The sequence below is a fragment of the Thalia democratica genome, chromosome 8 (genome assembly GCF_965202585.1).
Source record: "Thalia democratica chromosome 8, ktThaDemo2.hap1.1, whole genome shotgun sequence".
NCBI classification, from domain to species: domain Eukaryota; kingdom Metazoa; phylum Chordata; class Thaliacea; order Salpida; family Salpidae; genus Thalia; species Thalia democratica.
Genome location: NC_139172.1, coordinates 27,438,375 through 27,460,402, shown reverse-complemented (window position 1 = coordinate 27,460,402; position 22,028 = coordinate 27,438,375). Strand labels below are relative to the sequence as shown.

Here is a 22,028-nt window from a genome sequence, read left to right as displayed (position 1 = left end):
AAAATTATAACAAACTGCTAAAAAATAACACCAAATAAACTACTTTGACTCAAAAGTCCAGATAAAGAACAGTCGCTATCGTTACACTAGTAACGATGGAAAATACAACACTTTACAAGCAATTAAAACGTAAGCGACTAAAGTAACTAAAAAACCATCCGCCAAACACCAGCGCTCACATTCAATTTATAGCAAGCTTGAAAAAAGAGAAGGAAAGAAAAAAATAAATTTACCGCTATGCGGTACAGAGAAAAGAATCGATACCATATATTTAGTTGTATTATAATTTGCTAAAGTCAACGATGTTTTTCTATATAGAAAATAAGTATACAAGTTAATTTTGGAACACCAAACTTCATGTAGTTAAAAACGATTTTTTTCTATAATTACTTTTTTTGAAAAATCAACTAAACCAAGTTTCCCAAAGCGGTTAATATTTACTTGTTGTAAATCTTAGCAAGTCAAGGTACAATAAGCTACAAAGGGACCAAAGGGGGCTGTACTTATAAAGGGCTGTAAGAAGGTATTTAAGTTTGTTTCACAAACGATTCGAAACTTATGCAATAACTTCTGGGGTTTGTGTAGAGGAGCAAAGCAAAAGGTTGTTTGAAAAATGTACCGGAGTTTAAAATTTATGCTAAATATTATGGGATTTGTAATGAGTGAGGGCGACCATTTTTATATTTCTCTAAAAACGGGTCGTTTATGAAAATGAGTTTGGGAAACCCTGATATTCATCAATATGAAACAGTAGATAATGTATCTTAAACATTTTGTACATACACCTCAATTTAAAATATTGTTTTTTCTTTTAATTGGAAGCTCAGAATTTTAATTTAGCCTGATACGATTTATCTTTAAATCACAGATAACAATTAATCTGTCACTTATTTCAGCTTTGCATGCTTCTGATAAGTTAGCTACAAACTTCTTGAGTATGTATAAACAATTTACGGAAAAGTATGGCTCTTTTTTGAGTAAGTATTTTTAGTAGTTTTAGTTTAACCATCTGCAGTAAAATTTTACAAAAAAGTTACTTCAAAAAAGGTAGGTCGTAAAAGAGAGTAGTTAGGTTTTATTTCTCTATAAACTGTTAAAAGCTTATCACGACTATTAGTATTTCATTTAACTTTTTCTTTAAACTTTACTAATACCAAATACATTCAAAAACTTATTTCTATAATCTTCATAAATTTATTTCTTATTATTTTATTCATTTTTGAAAACCATTATCAACAAATGAAAGTCCAAATGGTACTATTTAAAATGTGAAACAAGGTTTTCCTTGGACAAAATAAGTTAAAATGGCTAGTATCCATAGAGATCAGTCAGATTTACATAAACAAATCAGAAAAAAAATTCTGATATTTTAATTTTAATTAAAAAAATTCTGATTAATTTTTAATACTTTGTGGAAAGGTGGATAAGGGAAAAGGGTATAAATAAAAAAATTAAGAGTAAAATAATTTTTTTAAATGCTGACTCAGCAAAAATACAAATTAGACTAACTTTTAAGTATACTTTCCAGTTAAAATTAACTTTTATCAACAGATTTAGGACAATATACTCATATTTTCGGAGATAGTTCTGATCAAAATATAGAAAATTATGCTAAGAAAAAATACATTCAAATGTCAATGACTAAAGGTTACTAACAGTAAAATATCTAGGCATACACAAATTCTTATGTGTGTTAATTAACTTTTTTTTTGCATACAGACATATAAAATATTTAAAAACTATGTTCTGACATACAATTTAACTAAAATATAATACTTTCCAATACTTTGTTATAAATATGTAAAAGCTTATACTAATGTAGATAACTTTGTTTTGTAATTAATGTAGCAATAGTATATTGAATTTATTATTATAGATATTTAATTTTAATGTATTACATTTTTATTATGCGAAAACTATCACTTATTAATCTGGTATTAAACAAAGAAGATTACTAAAAAAAATAAAAAACTTAAAACTTTGCTTTAGCTAAAAACTGCTTTAGATTTTGTTAAGGGCTGTAATTTTTAAGTGCAATTTCGACAAAAATCTTTAAGTTACTATACATAACTTCCTTAATATATTATTATATATTAATTATATTGTGTATATATTTCCTTTTTAGCCATTTTAACAATTAAGTCGCTAATGTTATTTTTGTAACTTGATATACCTGTTTAACTCTATGTTTTTTATCAAGATACTTTTTATAGAATAAAAATTTTTGGTGTTTTAACAGATACCAATCATTGATACCTGTTTGTAAAACTCGTAGTCCTCTAGTTTTTTTTTAACTACTTTGACAAACTTTATAGTTAGAAGCAAAACTTCAGTCAAAACTGAAAAAGTTTTTATTATATTTCTTAGTAAGAATTTTTGTATTCTTGCATGCCGGAATATTAACATTTAATTTAAAAAAATTCTTTGTTTGTTGTTTAGAAATATTCGAATTTCAAAAAGCAAATATTTAACAGTAGGGAATTTTTTTATTTGAATTGTTTTGGTACTCGATATTTAAAATAAATACGTTGTTATTTTAATGAATTTAAAATTCCTAAAGTTTTAATAATAGGAACATAGGAATTTTATAATTAATAAACCTAACCACCTACTTAAATAAAACATTATCCAGTGTTTAAAAACTTTCTTAAGTTAAACGGTATTTTTCTTCAGTCAAAACAAATTGCAGTAATGGTTAAAACTAAAAGTATACTTATATATTGCTTAGCTATTTTTGTTTTACAGTTAGTTATCTGTTTTGTACTAAATATTTGTATTAAAAGCTATATAGTAAAATTATTGTTGCAATAATTCTTTTTTGATACTCTTAAATAGTTCAACTTTTAAAGTTTTAATATAAAAAACATGTGAATCTAAAAATAAGTTTAAAAATACTAAAAAAAGCTTTTCCTCGGATCATAGTAGATATTAAACGCTTTTAAGTTTTTAGGCAAATAATATATTTTTGATTATAATATTATTTAGAACTTAAGTTTTCATGTAAAGTATTTTAAAAGTAATTATGTTTATAAAATTTACTTCAATCTTAATTTAAAGATATTTGTTGATCATTTCTAAAAACTAATAAAACTCTTACTTATAAAGACATTTTTTTATTGTTTACGATCAACAAACTTAAACTCTTAAGCTTTTAAAAGTTTTGTAATTCCTTAACTGTAGTTTATTATCACAGATCAATTTTACCTGTACTAACGAAGCATATAGGTTTGTTTTAGTTAAATAAAAGATTACTATCTTAAAAAAATCAAATTTGTTTAAGTATTATTAACACTATTTTCATAAAACTTAAAAACGTTTTAGACATTTACTTACCACTCTTTTTTTAGAAAATTCATCATCAAATTGTTACAAAAACTTAAACAAACTTAAAAACACTTGCAAAGCTGATATTAATTACTATAGCAAAAATTTGAATAAACTTACCAATGAAATAACGCAACTAACATCATCAAAATTGAAGTATGAGATTTGTATTAACCAGCCAGAACTAAAGAATTGTTCATATGGTAAGCTTTGAAAGCAGCTAAATCGTGGTTTTTATTTAAAATAACAGAAATAAAAATCTTAAATGTTTGTGAAAGTTTTGCATAAATTTCTGCAAAGTATGTTATGCATATTGTTAATTTATTTTTCTAATTCTTTTAAACAGCTCCTATTATCTAAGCAGATTTTAAATTGATTACAACAAATAAAAATCAAGTAGGAATGTTACAAAATATATATATCAACAACAAATAGTTTATTGTTATATAAAAATTTGGTTTAGATTTTTTCAAAATTTTAAACTGTACTTAACTTTACCATTTTATTTAAGAATTAAATTTAAAAATATCAATTTAATCAGAACAATAGTTTATTTTGAAAAATACCTAGTAAATTTTTTTTTGCTACAAATCATAAAAAGTTGGCTGCTAGTCTTTCTTATAAATTGATTGAATATCACGAAATTCTAAGTAAGTTTTATAATTTTTAGTAGCTAAAACTATAAAGAGACAAAAAGAAAAATAAAGCTTGTATTGCATTTCAATGTTTAAGCATTTAAATTTGTCAAAAGTACAAATCTTTATTTTAAAGTTAAGTTTCGAAAAGAATATTTCTGGAAATATTAAGTAAATGTATGAGTTAAACGAAATTAATCTTTATTTTTATTTTTTAAGACAAATAATATTATTATTTATTATTATTAATTATTATTACTATTACAAATAACCTTTTTTTATTTTATAAAGCAATTAATCCTCATTAAACACTTTTTTTGTATGTTTAAAAAAAAATTAAGATTTTCAGAATATTGCACAGTGAGTTATTTTTGCGCTACTGGATTTTTAATACTTTTTACGTTTTCATTTCATTTAAACTTTAATAAGATCGAGATGCGCTTTTAATTGAGTCAAGTAAAAAAGAGTTTGGGGCAGAAAATTAGGCTAATTACCTGTATATTTTGAGTTTGTTTATATAATAATGTTAATATCACCTATTCTAATAAATTTTGACGTAAATGAAACCTTTCTTTGTATACAAAAAAATATATTCATAAGTTTTTTAGAAAAATATTTGAGGCAGTTTTTTCCTTCATCACTATTTTTATATTAAAAACAAGGTTTAATACTTTTATAATCTTTTTGAAAAGTTCTTTTGAAACAGTTTAGTTTTGTAAACAATACTTGGTTTTTCTTTATATACATAAAACTGTTTATTTTGTCAACACCTTTACAGTGTAAAATTATTACTAATAAAAAATACTTAAACAAGGTCAAAAAAATACATAGATAGTTTAAAACTGTTTATTAGAGTATTCAGTATAACTTCATTGTTAAAAATTTCGTTACTAGTTGTTTACTGAACTGCTTAATTGATCTTTCAACTTGTTAAAACCTAAATGTTTCAAAAATTAGATTTTGTTAAATCAGAATCACTTTGAAACTGTAATAAAATAAAATAAATTGTAATACCTTCTTAATGAAAATATATTGTAAAATCGTGTTAAAAACGCGGTTTCAAGTATTTTATGACATAAAAACTTTTACAAACAATATATTTTTGACTATTGTTTCTCGGCCTACCTTTGTACAAAATGTTTAAAAACCATAACCACATAAAGTACTATTATTCTTTACAGATTCAGCGCAACATGCTAACAGGTTCGGCGATGGATATCATCCGACTTTAGACAATAATGAAAAAAAGAAAAATTACGAAAAAACAGGTTAGAACCAGAAATCTTAACATTAATGATATGTTTTTTTATTTGGTTAATTGTCAAAATTTACCATTCACACAAATTTACGAAAACGATTCTTTTTAAATATGAACTTTATTTAAAAATAAAGCAAAAGTTTTTTTCTTACAAGCTTTCAACTTTTAGTGAATTAAGTTTATTTTGAAAACTTTTAGTAAAAAGAATAAGTATGTCTTTCGACTACAACAAGTAATCAAACAATATAAACTGACTTGCAAACTTTTATGCAGACAGTTTAGATGACAACTTATGGCATTTTTCTCAGAACTTAGTTGGATATTCTAGTATAAATCTTAACAAGTGGAACAGTATTTTGAGTTCGTTAGTTTTTACTGAAATTTTATAAACTTTTATGTGATAAAACTTATTAAACTGTTATTTTTTTACATGTTTTTATTTTAAAGACAACAAAAAAACTTCTGTATGAAGTTTCAAGATTTCTTTACAAATTGCACAATTTCATATTTTTAAACTGATTTTTTTTTACATATGTCTATTATTAAACTCCTCTAAAAAAAGTTTACTCTATTTTAATCATAAGCAAAGTTTTTCTTTATTTTTTGTTTTAACAAACAGACTCAGGTGCATATACGTACAGTTTTGGTGACTTCCATGAGAAAAACACAGAAAACAAAATAAAAACAGGTAAGTTGTTAGTAGAAGAAAATAAGTTTAAATGTTGTTTTGGTTTAATAATTTTTCTAAATCTGATTAAAAGTTTTACGTAAAACAAAAAAGTTATATTGTTAGCAAATAATTTTCACAGTAATACGATAATTCTTCATTGTTGTTACACAACCTCTAAAAAAGTTATTGAAGTAGCAACAGCTTTTATTTAAAAACCTAATAGTCTTAAATATACTTTTTGTTTATTATGTTTCATTAACTGTGTAAACCTTAATAACAATAATATGGTAGATATCAACACTCTTACTAGTTTGTTTTATCTAAACTTTTTAACTTCTTTTGTAGTAACACGAGGTATTCTGCGAGCTCATCTAATCTTTACATCTCAATGTTATTATGTTTCTAAAGTTGAAAATAAAACTAGTCTAAAAGTTAAGTATAATGCAAACTAATAAACAACTTATGAAAAATTTCAATTTATAGAAATTAAAATAAGCTTTTTACGCAAATATAGCCATTTTTACTTTAAGATTATTATACAAGCTACAAATTATTACTTAATAACAGTAAACTACGACATAGACAACTTGATGTCAAAGTACGAATCTGAAAAGGTTGCGTTGGAAAAATGTAAGCTACAATTGACTAACGAGAAGAAATCATGCAAAACTAGAGTGAACAACTTAATTTTGAAAAACAAGCATCAAATAAAACACTACTTTAAACTCGTTAAACAAATAAAAGTTTTAGGCAAAAAAGCCGAAAACATATACAACTCTTCTAAAAATAAAAACTAGTAAAAAAATTGTGGACAGACTAATGAGCTATAATTTTAAAATGCTATATTTCTTTAAGTACGTAATATAAACTATGATTTTAATAGTTCAAAACTTGTTTAAGTCGACTTTAAATCATTTTAAAACTATTTAAAGGTTTTTTTTTTATCTATAAATAAGTTAATAGACTTTATAAACATTGTTTATCTTGCAAATATTTGTGTATATGTAATGTATAGAAATAAAAATTTAAAAATTCTTAACAAAAGTTTATGTTTTCAAACTGTTAAAAAACAAATTTCGCGTGTATTTTTCAAACTTTTTTATTTATAAGAAAATATATTCGTTTTTTTAATCAATCAATATGAAAATTAGCTCTGTTGTGCTTTCAAGTTTTTATTTGTTGTTGTTTTTAAAAACATTACTAACATGTAAGAATTCTAAAAGTTAATTATTCTGAGGTTTACAAAAGATGCTTTATATTTTTTTAGCTTACTATTCATTATTTTTATTTAACTACTATTAAACAATCTTTTTTTACTAAGTTGATTTAAAACCAAACCCACTTATTTTTAATTTTTACAAAAATGGTAATTTGTTGTTTAAGAACTGATAATAAAACATTAAGACCGCTGTTTATTTAATGAAAACTAAATAAGCCACTTACTTAATTTAGATCATAATGCTAACTCAAGTAAGAACCTATTATTTATTTTTTTTTGTTTCTGGATTTACTTGAAAACGCAATCGATCATACAAAGAGACTAAAGTTTAAGTTTTTGGTGAAATTAGATATATTTCTATAATCTTTAATTATGTAATTAATTTTAGTTTAAAAAACTGAAATGCTTTAAAAATAGCATAAAAATATTTTTTTGCATTAACTATATATGGTAAATTTCAAAACTTTTCTGAAATATATAATGTAAATTTCAAACTCATTTTTTAATCAATATCCGACCGAATCCGGTTTTTTGAATTAAAAAAACCTCAAAGTTTCAAAATTTTTATTGAGTATCTGTAAATTTCAAAACTCCCAACAACTTTGCCAAAAGTTTTTTTTTTGCTCTAAATGAATATATGATGTAAGTTTCAAGCCTCCAAACGAAAATACCAACAAAGTAAATCATTTCTTGCCAAACATAACTCCACTTAAAATATCGTTTTTAAATTAACATTTAAAAGAAACAATGTTAGTTAGTAAATAAATTTGAATCTTATTAGAACTAAGTAGACTATAGCAGCATATACTAAATTGTTACAAAAAACTACCAATATTAAATAAAAAAAATTACTGTCCTGGACAAGGCATTAAAAGGTATTCGTGGTTTACGACTCGATTACCAAAAGGTTCCTCGTGCACCAAGTCCGGGGACCAAATATTTTGAGTGTTTTTTATCATCATTCAATAAACTATATATATACTAAAATTTGCTTTTAAAATATTGCACAAAACTACTTGTGTACGTTTTTTATTAGAAATACAAAAAACTGAACTACCATACTTTTAAAAAGAATAAAAATTATTTTTTTAACTCAGATAAATAAAGTATAACATTTAGAAATTTTTTTTTTTAATTTGTAACTTTTAAACAAACTTACTAATTGAAAATGAATGTGGGTTAGAATTAAAATGCACTTTAAGTAAAATATATCTTTTATGATATAAATATTAACAAACGAAAAAAAGTGGTGATTTAATATCATTTTAGTATAACTTAGGCAAGTGGTTACCAAACTAAACAAAATCTGTGCACCCCAAATCGCAAAATAAAATATATGTGCACCCCAATGTGCTCTTCATCAAGAATGTTTATTTAAAGTTTCAAAATTATTTTCAAAGTTTTAGAATAATTCATACACCCCAAAATATATTTTCTGCACACTTTGGTAACCTTTGACTTAGACTATAAAGTATGTTGATTTATTATAACATTTTTAAGTTAAATTACACTTTAATTAACTACTTAATTTTGTAATGAATAATACTTAATGTAACAATAATCTAGGAACTTATCGAATCAATTAAAAACTTTAAATTTTTATCCCACAGTTTTAGCTATTTATACCTATAATACTTTTTCATTTTAATCACTGAATTAAAGCTTTTTTATTTTTAATGACAATCTGTGTATACCTACAAAAAAATTTATGCTTTATTTTTTAGCTCTAATAGCTCAAAACTTTCAAGGTTTTAACTAAATGAGGGATTTGGTATAACTTGGATTAGAAATGAATCAAATAAAGAAAAAGTAATATTTAGTTCAACTCGTGCAAAAATGACTCCGTGCAAAATTGTCTGCTCGTGAAAAAATGTCTTCATGCAATTTAGTAACCTCGTGCAATTTTGTCTTCGTGCAATTTTGACCCATTCCCCAAAATATTTTTTTTTTTTCACCAATTTTTGAGTGTAGTTATTACTACTAATTTTATTGTACCTTAATTTTAACTACTTACTGTGCAAAAGTGACAAAACATGAAATAATCAAGGTCTGTGCATGTTTGACATCTAATTACTTTTAAATATTATAAATAAAACATATTTAAAAAATCAAATTTTTAAGTTAAAATATAAATAAAAGATAAACATAACTCAAAAATTTAAGCGTAAGTAAACTAATGTAAAATAAATGTAGATTTAAAATCAAAATATAATAATAAAAACTAGACTTTCGATATAACACTGTTGTTGTATTTTATAACTTACTTACCTTTTTACTAAGGACTTTGAGTAAAATATGACTTAAAAGTTATAGATTAATTACAAGCAAAAAAAATCCGTTTTTGTAAAGAGAATTTTGTTTTTTTCTCATGAAATATTCCAAGGTGAAAATTTTACTAAATAAAATTTGTACTAGTTTGAATAATACTTGTTAAACTATGTTTTAAATTTTTTTTATCAGTATTTATCCTATATGAATTAATAACGATAAAAAAATTTGTTTTGTGTATAGATACAATTGTTAAGGTTAAAATTTAAGTTTTATGCAATACAAAGCTTTTGTTTTTGAAAATAATTTTCTGTTTAAAGTTAATAGTTGAATGTTAATGTGCTGGCATTAAACTTTAGAGAAATTTTTGTTTTTATCTATTAGTAATCTTGGTGTTTTATGAAATACCAACCCAATGTGTTCAATATTCTTTTATTTAGATTATGCTACTACTTAAATATGGTTTAACCGTTTTTTATTTTCTATATTTTTTCCAATATTTCTTAAAAGTAAACAAAATTTTATAAATAAGTTTTTTATAAACAAACAAAATTTAAAGCATCTTATTTTTTTACCATCCTACGTAGTATATATCTAAACAAAACAAAAGTTTTATAAAAGTATATTTATATCGAAAAATGAAGAGCTTCAGTTTTCTTATCATTTTTATAGCTTTTTGTTTATTTAACAGTTCTATTGTAAAGTTAGTAAATTTTCTTTCTTGCAAAATATGCTATGTTAAGTATTCACTTTTTTTATCTTCTAATTAATATAATATAAAAGTTTAGTTTAGGCTGGCTAGTCTTATTGTAACATTAAATTGAAGCAATATATTTTTGTCTTATTCATTTTAAAGAGAATTAAGAGCTAAATTAACAAAACATAAAATACCAAAAGTTTGCATAACACTTGCGTTATTCAAGTGACGCACATTTTTTTATAAACAAATAAAACAGTTCCACTAAGTTCTGATAAAAAATATTGCACAAAAAAGTAGAGAAAATTTAAAAATGAAAGTGTGTAATGACTAAATATACGCAAAACTATAAAATATTACTGACTAATATTAATTACAAACGTATTAATCAGTTACAGTGTGAAATGAAGTAAATGTAAGTAAAAATATAAGGATTTAATCACAGAAAAACTTTCGTTAGTTGAATAAAGCAACTACTTTGAAAATTGTTGTTATTATTGTTTATTCAAGCAAACTTGTTTCGTTAGGATCTTTATTAGCAAGCTCCTAGCTAGTAATCTTTAAATATTTAAGTAAAACATTGTAATTTTACAGATCGGAATCATCAAAAGGTATTCTTAAAGAAGGCAAGTTTTTTGTACTTATAAGTATATCATTTAAAATCTTGATACATATACCAATAACAACTTAATGTTAAAAAAGTATTTATGCAAATAAAATTTATTATGGTTTTTCTAGTAAAAAAAGTATTTATCTAGCTCAATTAAAACTTTAATTGTATCTTAATCCATTTTAGTATTTTATAATTTGCCAAGTTATAAACAATTCGGTAATGTTAAACAAATACTACTTTTTTTCTTTTTTTTTCGAAAAAAAAAGTTTTTTTAAACAAAGTTCTTTGAGTATGCTACAAGCTAACGTATTGACAGAACTTAACTTCTAAAAGCAACATATTTTATTCTATAAACATATTTCACAGTTTTCAAAGTTTTACTACCTATCTTATACCCATACATAATAAATAAGGAACTTTGCCACACAGCCATCAACAACAGCATCCGAGACAATCTACGACCGGTTTCGTTCTTATTATGACTCATCAGGTAGCTTTTCTAACTAGACTATGTCACAATGCCAGTCTGATTAGTAATAATAAGAACAAAACAGGTCGTAGGTTGTCTCGAATGCTGTTGTTGTTGGTTGCGTGAAGAAGTTTGTTATTTATTATTTATTATGGCGCAAAATCTATAATTTTTTTTTGATGATGGCCGTAATAAGTACTGGTTATATCTTTTACAGAAAGTTATTTGCAGTCGTGTACACATCAATTGAATAAAGTTAAAAGATTTTGTAATGAAGATACTTGCAAATACACTCAAAACTTTTATGAAGCTCAAAAGAAAATAAACTCACTAAGATCTACAAAGTTAAAATATGAGAAATGCAAAAGAACTCCCACACTAAAGATGTGTGCTAGTAATGTTTTGCTTTATTTTCACTACATTTTAATATACTATGCTGACAAGTTTTAGTAGTTTCCATTGGTTTTAAGCTAATTTGGTCTTAAAACTAGCTACACATCTAGTTTAACGTAATAAACACACTTTCCATCATGTTAAATTTAACTTAATCTAAAACATTAATATAAGTCAGTAGTCGGATATTCAGCCAAGCATAAACATGTGACGAAAGATATGTTTTACCTTTAAAACAACTTGTTAGAAACAAATGGTTTTTTAATAAAACTGAACATTCTTTAATTTTTTTAAAATTTCTTTACTTTATTTAGAACAAACGGTATCATTTATACTAATTTGGTTGGAACTTTGATTTCAATAGTTGTTCAATCATGTTTTGTACGGTTTTTTTAATTACTGTGGTCCGCAAGAATTTTTTGCTTACAGATCTTTCCATTAAGAGGCTGTTAATCACAGGCTTAAAAATATAAAGTTCAACTCGCATAGTTTATACTTATAAAAATTTTCAGCTGTTTAGCATTTAATATTGTTTTATGTAGAATAACTTAAGCTAATTATTTAAACAAAGTATATAATGGAAGAGTAAGTGTTTGTTAATAGAATCAGGAAAAGTTAAGGCAAACAACTAACAATAAAATAGATAACTTTTTAAAGTGTACTTAAATTGTAAGTTTTTAAAAACATTCAGTTAAGATATTTATTAGAGGATAATTTAAACAAAAAATTTAATGAGTTTTTTACTGTTTTCTTAAATATAAAAAAAATAATCAAAATTAAAACTTCCCAACAGCTTTTTAGTGAGAAATTTGAAGTAAGCAATTGATTTTAATTGTACTATAATTTAAGGTTTATTTTAAAACAAAGCTTGAGTGTCATGATTTAATTTTAACTGACTTAATTTAGAAAACTATAAAATAACTAAATTTAAAACCTAAATGCTTAATCAGTATTAGTTTTTGCTAAAACTCTACGTATAAATTTGTAAATGTTTTCCTATATTAATTATATTTTCTTCAAGCTTTACACACTTCAAAAAAAAAGGATGCTATTTTTGATAAAAGCATTATTAAGAATTACAACGAAGCTTTAGGTAAGTGAAGTATTTGTTTTTTTATTACTCTATAATTCAAAAAGAAAAAAATTAAAGTATGTTATACGCATGCAACTAAATCTAAGACTAAGCAAAACATTCTAACTTCTTTATATAGACATTTTGCTAGGATATTTTTACCTTTTTCTTTAATCAAATTTTTATTCAAAAATGTAAGTAAGTTTTCATCTATCACTTAACACTTAAAATAAGATTACCAAAAAAGTATATTTTTAGTTATACCTAACATAAATTGTTATTATTTATATTTTTTTAAATAATTTTTGTTTTTGTTTAAATTTTAAATAACAATAAAGTAAATGTATAATTCATAAACCCATTGAAGGAAACTTAACTGAATTAAATAGAGGTTTTCATCTATTGGGGAGTAACTTAATATCTCTGACTGCCAATCAACTAGCTTGGTACCAAAAAATTCTAAGTAAGTTTAACGCTTCTTTTAAACACAACTTAACTAACTCAGCATTTTAAAATAGACTTGTTTGCTTTATTAATCAAAATTATGTAAAAGTAAAGTGTATGGTGTTCTTAAAAACAACTAAGAAAGTATTAAAAAATACACAACTATTAACCAGTAATTAAACACAACTTATTACAATTATTAAAAAAAAATCTTTAAACTTCACAAAATTTTATAGTTCGATGTAGTAATTATAATTAAACCTTTAGATTCAGGTGGATATACATACAGTTTTGGCGATTTTCTTAAAGATAGTTTGAAAAAACAAATAAAAGACAATGAACTATTAGTTCAAGATTATTTTCGTAAGTTTTTATAATGACTAAATGTTATATAACCTCAAAATATTCAAACAAAAAAAAACTTAAATTTAAATGTAATTTCTTAAAAGTTTAGTTTTATTTCAAATTACTTCTTCAATCAAGTCTCAAGTTAAAATCTTACCTTTTCAGAATATGTTTGATTTTTTAACTAGGTGAATGTTTTTGAAAAGCAAAACTTTACACTGAACAGTTAAATGACAAACTATCCTACCTGTTAAGTCTAAAAAAATATTTTATCAGCTTGTTTGCTCTTTTTTAACCAAAACTTTCGTTAAAAAACAAAAGCGTAATAAAATTAAATACTTGAACTTTAAATATAAAAATGAGATATGTCTCTTTTTCCTAACTAATTCATCATTATTAGAAAGTTTAAATTGAATATATTTAGTTCAATATAAATTCAAAAAACTTCTTTATAAATTCCAAAAAGATTTTATCACAACATAGCTGATGATATATGTCTTGTTTTAATAATTTATCTATAAAAACCTTATTTTTAAATAAAACATTAAATAAACATACCAATAAAAATCAAAACCATTTATAAACTTTAACAGACCATAACTTTATTTTACAATAGTGGTTTAACTATCTATTTTTCTGTCTCAAACCATTTTGATTTAAATTGTTTGATTTTAAACACCTTTAATTTTCTTTTAATAATTTTCTAAGGTATGGGTAAACACAACCAAAGAAAACGTCGGCGAAAGTTTAAACCTCATGCAAACTTTGGTAAAAACAGGAATAAATTTAGTGCCTATCGTATTGAAAACTCAAAAATTCAAAACAAAAAATATGGAGGATTGGATAATCAAGAAATTTGTAAATCTGTTTTATTTACAATTTTATAAAACTAACAAAACTTAAACTTTAACTATAAGATTCTTAAAATTTCAATTGTTACTGCATTATTTTTGATTACAAAGCTTCATGTTGTAAAAAAACTTAACCTGCTTTAAATTTAAACTATACAATCTATTTTTAAAACAATATTTAATAAATAACATAGATGAATTGATGAAAAGATATAACACTGCTAAACTATCCCTGCAAAAATGTCAAAAAGAACTAAGTATAAAGAAACCGGCTTGTAATACAAAGTTAAGATCGATGGTCTCCGCAAGCAAGACGCAACTAGATGACTACACTCAACTGTTGAAAGAAGTTCAAAGTTTACAAGGAAACAATAAAACAATAATTGAGTCAACAGCTTTTTCTTATTTCTATACTTAGAGTAAAATTTTAGTTTTCAAAATGGAAGTTGATAAGAAAAAGAGTGTATAATTATTAAAAACCTTTAATTTTATATATCTAAAAATCTTTCGATTACTTTTATGAACAAATTATTTTTTATATATTTAAAAGTTTAAATACTTCTTTATTTTAAATCTAGGTTAAAGTAAACAAGTTGTGTTTAGCTAGATGACAGGGTGGTCTTTTGACTACATTTATTAACAAAATTATTTTACTCTTAAATTTGGTAAATAAATTGATTTTTCGTATTCTATAACATAAAAATTTACTTTGCAATTAACGAAATTCAGTGCGACCACATTTTAAGCATTCTTTTCTTGTTTTTTGTTCTCGTAAATTAAGTTTTTCAAATAAAACAAGATAAACTTTTGAGTTATGGAGATTAAATGTATAATCAAATTTATTTTACTTTTTTTTTTTCTTTTTTTTATTTGTCTGTCTAATTTTTTGTTGTTTTATCTTTTTTTTTTTAATTATTTAAATTGTAATTATCACTATTAGTTTGAATAGCTTAGAAAAAAGCTAGTTGTAGTTTAAACAAAGAGATTTTTTAACTACTTTATGCGTCTTTCCCAAAAAAAGAGTTAAGACACAAATTAAGATTTATACTTATAGTACTTCTTAAAAATTATTATTACATTTCTATAAACTGAAATTACTGAGATTACACATGAAGGTCAAATCTACTTGCATTAGCTTTTAAAAACTATCGAAAATAAAATATGGATACTTAAAAATCGATATCGTTTTTAATGTAAAAAGGTATATGAATCCGATTTTTTTTTTCAAACATAAAGCCATTTATTGTTTCAAAACATTTTAATCAACCTCTAGAATAATTTCCTTGATTCTGAAGTTCAAACTTTTACAAAGTCTAGTTTTAAAACTCACACAGTACCCTTTATTAAGTCAAGGACTTTTAATCAAAAACTTATTGCAACAATTAAATGTACAAATTTGCGCATTTTTTTTTAATAATCTAATACTTTTATTTTATTTCCGAAACAAAATCGGCTCAACCCTTAAAAAAAGGTTATAGTAACTAAAACAAAATTATCAACCAGTTTAAATAACTGATAACCTTGATGTGAATACTTTTTAGGTACTTATCAGTATACAACATAACTTTCAGATAACGACGTGAACACCTAAACCTTAACTAACATTTTTTTGTTTTATTTTTATCTGTTGTAAATTGTGTAGCTGTAAATTTTTAAAACAGCAAAAGAAGAAAGTTCTCAATGTAATTTACGGCGTGAATGTATGGTTATATTTTACGAGTAAAGAAGTTTGATAGTAAAAAAAAAAACAGACATAATTTTTTCACTACAAATTAAACGTTAATATCGCAGATTGTCTTTGAAATCGTTGTTGATGGTTTCAGTGCAGTCTATTGGTTGTAACATGATGTATTAATATCAGTTATAAGTAATATGCTGTTGCAGCAGATATTAGAGCAGGGGTTAGCAAACTGCGACTTGTGCCTTAAATGTTCTTTAACTTTTAGCTGAAATCTCGGTCTGAGAGGTACTTTATAGGTAAAAAAATTACCTTTATGAAAGAATAAAAGGACACTTTTTATCAATAAAACGTTACAGTTAGACTCTTAATTTAAAGATTACTGCTTACTAGTGCTATTTTATTGCTTTTTATAATACTTACTACAACTATTTTAAAACAATCGCGGCCTGCGAAAGACATTTTTTTAGACTGAAGCCAACGAGTTATAAAAGGTCAAAATAGAAAGGTATTAAAAGGGTCAAATTAAATTTTGAATTTTTTTCGATTTAATTCTAATTCAAAATTGTTCAAAAAGTTTTCAGTTTCTAGTTTGAACTTTAGTGTTGATATACGAAGTTTTTTTTTTGTGAGACTCAATAGGTTGACTTACAGATAGTGTTTTAAATTAAAACAGTATAGTTGTTTCATTATGAAATGTAATACTATCATTTTTTAATAAAATAGCTAATAAAATTAAAGTTTTTATTAAGTCGCAAGTTAATTAAATAAGTTTTTTTTATCTAACAACTGTTATAGTTACTAATTACGATAATAAGAACACCTAAATATAATTTATCAAAGTTCGTAGATTTAGTGATTATGATTGTATGTTAAATAAGACTAATTTTTTAACAATGTTTAACATTAATATAAATACTTATACAAAAATAAATAATTTTTAATGTTCAATTTATACTTGATTAATTTAGCAACATTTTGTACTATTTTTTTAACACTAGATTAGTACTTTTGCTTAAAATGACAGCTAATTTGATTTATTTGTTTTTGCAATTAGTTTAAAGTTCTTTTGAATAAAGTTTTAATTTTTGTAGCTTTTACAAATTGGAAATATGAAATACTACGTAATTTATCTACTATAGATGTAATAATTTTATACTAAAGTGTAAATATATCAATATCGTGATTAAAGCCGATTAATTAGTATTGTAAGGCATAAAAATGTAGACATGTTTATAATATTTCAAACAAAACCTAAAATTGAATTTTTAAACAAAAAACTGTATTTTTATAATGTATAACAAATTTTACACGTTTTAATTACAAAAATGAATAGTAAAGTGTTTCAGAGTTGAATAAAAATAAGGACAGCTTACACGATTTTTTTAATTAAGCACAAAACTTTGTTAGCAAAAATTATTTTAATCAAGGTTAATCAATATTTTATTATAAGTATCAATTAATCACCATGTTGTTCTTAAACTAAATTTCATTCATACTGTTTTAGTAAAACAATATCTCAGGTACGTTTTTTTATTTATAACTCAATTTTTAGTTAAAACATAAGATTTAAACACTTAAGTTTATTAAGTTGTACTTTTTGAAATAAGAATAGTATCAAAGTTCATCATTTATTAATTAAAAACACCTACTTAAGTTAATAATTATCCTACGGTTTTGTACGGCATATAAATGATAATGAAGTAAAAGTTTTGAATTCATATGCGCAATGAAGACAACTAGTTTTATTAAACTTTTATTACTTTTTTGTTTTTTCAATAGTCAAACAGTAAAGTAAGTATATTTTGTATACCTTTTCTTATAAATTTGTTATAAGAATTTTTTTAATTCTAGATATAAGACTAAATTTTTAGAGTCAATAATAATAGCTAATAAAGATAGATCAACTGTTATTGCCATGTTAAATAAAACAAAAACACTTTTTGAATTTTTAACTTATAATTGTATGTTTGAATTTAATACATATAAAACCTAATAAAACCAAATCATATGGTTAAATATATAACAAAATTAATTCTAAATACCTTTTTAAAACAAGCATTTTTTTAATGAACAATTTTCTTAACTTATCTCGTTCAGTCTTCGAGCTAAAAAATTCTATACCCTTACTTTTTTTGTATAGAAAAAGGAAAATGATAGAATTATTTGCTAATAAACCATAAAAAACTAATTAAGATAAAGTAATTGCAATTACGCTACTCCAAAATAAAAAAGACAAATTTTTAAAACTACACTACGATTTTTTAACTAGATATACATTAAAAAAAATTTTACAGGTCATTGCCATCTGTGTTAGTCACTCACGTAGGTAAGTTTTTACCAGTTTTTGAATATACGTTGCAAACACTTAAGATATTTAAAATTTCTACTGAAAACTGGAGAAAATAAACAAAAGCATAATTTATGTTTTTGATTCACGTTTACTTTTTAAAAGCTTTGAACTACTTAAAGATTGAAGTTTTTTTAAAACATTAAAAACTTTTAAGTTCCAAAAACAATTTCAAAAGTTCAAGACATTTTTACCACGTGAAATGTTATAAAACTGTTTTATTTTTTTAGAAAACTCAGTTTCAATTTGTCGCAACGAACTAAGCAAACTTAAAATAACATGTAATCGAGATATCAATAGGTATACAGTAAATTTAAATGAAGCAAATAAAGAGTACCTCTTACTGCATTCTGCAAAAGAAAAGCTAAAGGATTGCATTAATCGTCCGGGAAAGAAAACATGTGCATACGGTTAGCTTGCATCAAAGTGCTAATTATTAAATTAGTATCATTAATATCATATCTAGTAATTTAATTGTTTTAGTATCAATGCCTAACCTTTTAACTATATCTAGTTTTAGCTTCAGTTAAATCTTAAGAAGCAAATTGGATTTCGTCTACTTTCACTAAGTTTTCTAGTAAGCAGAAACAATTAAAATTAATTAAAAATTGTTAAACTTGCAGTATCATCATACAATTTTTTTTTGTATTTTTGATGTAAATAAAAAAAAATAATATCTTGAAAATTTTTTTTAAGTTAGATTTTTTTTAAACAATTTTCCAAATTTTTTTTTGAAGCTTTACTTGTTTTGTTACATGTTTTAGTAGTTTAAATTTTAAGAAAAAAAGAGTTAGTATAACAAAAATGGTTTAACAACTAAAGAAGTTTTAGAGAACTGAAGTTTTTATTAAATTTATTTTATTTAATTGACGCTGAATAAAAAAAGTATGAATATAGTAAGTAAACTTGTATTGAATATAACTACTATAACATATAAACCTAAAAATAAACATATAGATTAATTAAGACTTAGAGATATTAATTTTAGTCTATTTGAAAATGACATTTAAGTTTTTATTTAAATAAAGTTATAAAAGTTTTACAGCTTTACAATATGAGTCATTTAAGTATTCAAAAACAACTTTGTTAAAAAACTTTTTTTTTTCTAAAGTTTGATACATTGCATAAAAATACAGTTTTATAAAATGATTTCTATCAACTAATCTGCCACTTATTTCAGCTTTGCGTGCATCTGATAAGTTTTCTACAAGTTTCTTGAGTACGTCTAAAAAACTGATGGAAAAGTATAACTATATTTTGAGTGAGTTTTTAAGCAGTTTTGATTCAACCATTGTAATGATGTAGAGAAAAATTATTAGTTTCAAAACGAATAAAGTGTTGAAATAAAAACTGTTTACGTTTTAGTTTTCTAAAAAATGTGTTAAGTTTATTACAAATATTTAAAACTTTAATTGATTATTTATCTAAACTTTTCTAATTTACAATCATAATTAAAACTATTTACACTCTTAATAATGAATTTCTAAAAATAAATAAATTTTTAGCTATACTACCACTAATATCGACAAATGTAAAATTCAAGTTATTTTGTAAAAAGTCGTAAAAGTAGTTTTTTTTTTTGACAAACTAAATTAAAATTAACTTTTATTAACAGATTCAGGGCAATACACTTATAGTTTCGGGGATAATTCTGACGAAAGTATAAAAAGTTATGTTAAGAAAAAATACTACGGAAAGTCAAAACCTAAAGGTCACTAACCATTAAATGTTTACGCAGACACAAACTCTTAACTATGCTAAATAAATTAAAGCTTTGCACATATATAGACATGGATAATGTTAAAAGAGTATTTTCTGATAGACAATTAAAAAAAAATAATACTTTTTAATGTTTTTACAAGTCAACACAGGCACAAGCCTATACTTAAGTAGCTGACTTCGTTTTGTAATTGTTATAATTACAGTAAATTAAAACTTATTATCATAAATATTTTTTACACATTTATAATAAAAAATTTTGTATAACATTTGAATAAGCAAAAATTATAACTTATAAAGTTATTGGTTTTCTAAGGTTGTGTTAAAAAATTTAAAAATGATTTAAGACAACTTAAGACTTTAATTTATCTAAAAACTTCTATATTTTTTGCTAAGGACCGTAATTTTAGGATTACAATATTGATGAAAAAATTTAAGTTATTATTTATATTATGTATATTTAACTATAGTTAAATATATACATATTTCGTATTGAAACGTTTCAACGATTAACTTAAAAAAGTCTAGAATAACAAAGAACTTCACACATATTTAAATTGCTTTCTCGTTAACTTTTGTTATAATTCAGAACTACTTTGAAAAGTTAGAATCAATAAAATTTTCGTTCTATGATATATCACTTCAACTCTATTTTTTTTCTATAAAACAATTTCTTCAAGTAGTTTTTCTTCAAAAAAAAAAGTTTTTTTTTTGTTTTATATATTTTTATATATACCAATAACTGCTATCAGCTTTATAAAAATCATAAAAATCATAGACCCCTAGTCTGTTTTAATCTAATTTGACAAATTTTACAGTTAGAAGTAAAACATCAGCTAAGACTGAAATGGAAAACTGCAAAATAGAACTGAAAAGGGAAAAATTAAAATGCAAATTTACAGTAACATGGATGATTTCTAGAAACATTACTTTACTAAAACAATACAAAATACTTTTTGATGAAGTAGAAAGCTTAAAAAAAATTGCACAAAAACTGCTGAGAAAACCAAGAAAAACTTCAAAACATAAAAAGTAATTGAGAATGAGAAGAATAGATTCAGATTACTAAAAGAATAAAAGACTTCTTTTTCTAAAATGCTTCTAAATTAAAAAATATATATCTTAAGTTATAAAGGGTATATAATTATCTTTTTTGAGTTACTGTTATTATTCAAGATAAACCAAAGTTTTGAAATAAATTTAACTAAACAAATTTTTTTTATAAAGTTTATAGTTTATTAACGTTAATTTTTTACGTTTTGTGATTCTAACCGTGGAATTATAATATGTATGTTATACTTAAAACTACAAGCTGTATAAACTTAATACTATAACTAGGAACAAACTGTAAGCTTTAAAAAGCACTTAATGCTAAAAAAGTATAAGAGAGACAGAAAATATGAATTTGTAAGTAGCATTAGTGATTGTAACATGAGTAATACATCAGGTTTTCTTTATCATCCTAAATAATATTTTTTATGGATACAAACTTGTTGCATTATACATTGATATTGTATTTTATTGAACTTTAAGTTTTTAATTTTTATAGTTTAAATTTTCCAAACTGCTAAACATCAACCTCAAAATAGTTTTTTGATTTAAACTTAAAATAGTTAAGTTTATATTTCTGAATTTTAAGTGTTTATGAAGTTTAAAGTCTTATAAAGGAAAACTTTCATATTGTAAAAGCATATTCAACTTTATCTAAAACTTTTTTTTTTGCACAAACGTACAAAATAATACTTCCTGTTATATATGCTTGAATTTTTTACGATTGCCACGAATCAACTATAAAGTTTTACTTGATTGTGTCGAAAAAAGTTTAATAGTTAAGAATGCCAAAATATATCAATTTAATTGCAAACTTTTATGGTTGAATACTAATGTGCCCTCTTAATCGATTGTACTTTCAGCAGATTATTTCAAATATGACTAGGGACAACGCGTGGGGTGTAACGCTGGAACTGCTGCTCCACTTGAAAAAAAAGAGGAGGTGTACTAACAACTGATAAAACTTTCATTA

General features: G+C 23.5%; 1 long non-coding RNA gene across 1 annotated transcript; it reads left to right on the top strand.

Annotated features, from left to right (window-relative positions):
• The first annotated feature begins 12,927 nt into the window (after positions 1 to 12,927).
• LOC145842717 (uncharacterized) lies at positions 12,928 to 14,976 on the top strand. The gene is made up of 4 exons (XR_014370207.1): positions 12,928 to 13,081; positions 13,330 to 13,425; positions 14,116 to 14,265; positions 14,453 to 14,976. It is a non-coding gene; the product is annotated as an uncharacterized LOC145842717 (long non-coding RNA).
• The last annotated feature ends 7,052 nt before the right edge of the window (positions 14,977 to 22,028 follow it).